The sequence below is a fragment of the Lissotriton helveticus genome, unplaced genomic scaffold (genome assembly GCF_964261635.1).
Source record: "Lissotriton helveticus unplaced genomic scaffold, aLisHel1.1 SCAFFOLD_965, whole genome shotgun sequence".
Taxonomy (NCBI): domain Eukaryota; kingdom Metazoa; phylum Chordata; class Amphibia; order Caudata; family Salamandridae; genus Lissotriton; species Lissotriton helveticus.
The window spans coordinates 76,069-77,500 of record NW_027611823.1 but is presented as its reverse complement, the minus strand read 5'-3'; positions in this window follow the sequence as shown (position 1 = coordinate 77,500).

The following is a 1,432-nucleotide window of genomic DNA, read 5'->3' as shown; positions in this document are numbered from 1 at the left end:
GCTCCACAAATGCGACGACCAGATGGCCGAACTTCCCTGGAAGTCCCGATGAGGTGCCATTTGCCTCCCAGATCCCAGCGAGGGCTCCAGGAGGTCGGGTACTTTCACGCTTTGGGTCCCCTCTGTCACCTCGCGTGCAGAGTTTACAAGAAAGGAGGGTATTTTCCCTCCGGATTACTAGGGACAGGGTACGCCCGGACGCCCCTCCAAGGCTGGTGGTTCTCTGCCATGGGGACCAGATAGGCTATGCCTGGGTAACACCTCCCTAGGCCACCCGTGGCTTCCTTCCGCCAGGCCGACGGCATGTCAAATTGCCCAGGACGGGCTCCATGGCTCTTGGGCAGTCGTCCCCTGGGCGCCCGGGGCTCCATCCACCCCGGCGGCATGGAAAAGTGCCCAGGACGGGCTCCATGCGTCTCGGGCATTCGTCCCCCGGGCGTCCGGGGCTCCATCCAGGCTGACGGTATGGCAGAGTGCCCGGGTCGGGCTCCATGGTTTTCACGGTGGTCCTCCCCTGGGTGTCTGGGGGCTCCAGGCCGAAGGCATGGAAAAGTGCCCAGGACGGGCTCCATGCGTCCCGGGCATTCGTCCCCCGGGCGTCCGGGGCTCAATCCAGGCTGACGGTATAGCAGAGTGCCCGGGTCGGGCTCCATGGTTTTCACGGTGGTCCTCCCCTGGGTGTCTGGGGGCTCCAGGCCGAAGGCATGGAAAAGTGCCCAGGACGGGCTCCATGCGTCCCGGGCATTCGTCCCGGGACGGGGACGGGGACAGGGACAGGGTCGGGAGAGTCCAGGCGGCTTCACTTCCGTGTCCAGCCATCTGATCGCCCAGATTCCCTCGGCCATCTGGTCGCCCGGATCCCCTCGGGCATCTGGTCGCCCGCAACGCTTTCCTATAAGGGCGACCAGATGGCCGAACTTCCCTGGAAGTCCCGATGAGGTGCCATTCGCCGCCCGGATCCCAGCGAGGGCTCCAGGAGGTCGGGTACATTCGCGCCTTGGGTCCCCTCTGTCACCTCGCGTGCACAGATTACAAGAAAAGGGGGTAATTTTCCTCCGGATTACTAGGGAGAAGGGTACGCCCGGACACCCCTCCGAGGCTGGCGGTTCTCTGCCATGGGGACCAGATGGGCTATGCCTGGGCAACACCTCCCTAGGCCACCCGGGGCTTCCTTCCTCCAGGCCAACCGCATGTCAAATTGCCCAGGACGGGCTCCATGGCTCCTGGGCAGTCGTCACCCGGGCGTCCGGGGCTCCATCCAGGCTGACGGCATGGAAAAGTGCCCAGGACAGGCTCCATGCGTCCCGGGCATTCATCCCCCGGGCGTCCGGGGCTCCATCCAGGCTGACGGCATGGCAGAGTGCCCGGGTCGTGATCCATGGTTTCCAGGGATGTCCTCCCCTGGGTGTCTGGGGGCTCCAGGCCGAATGCA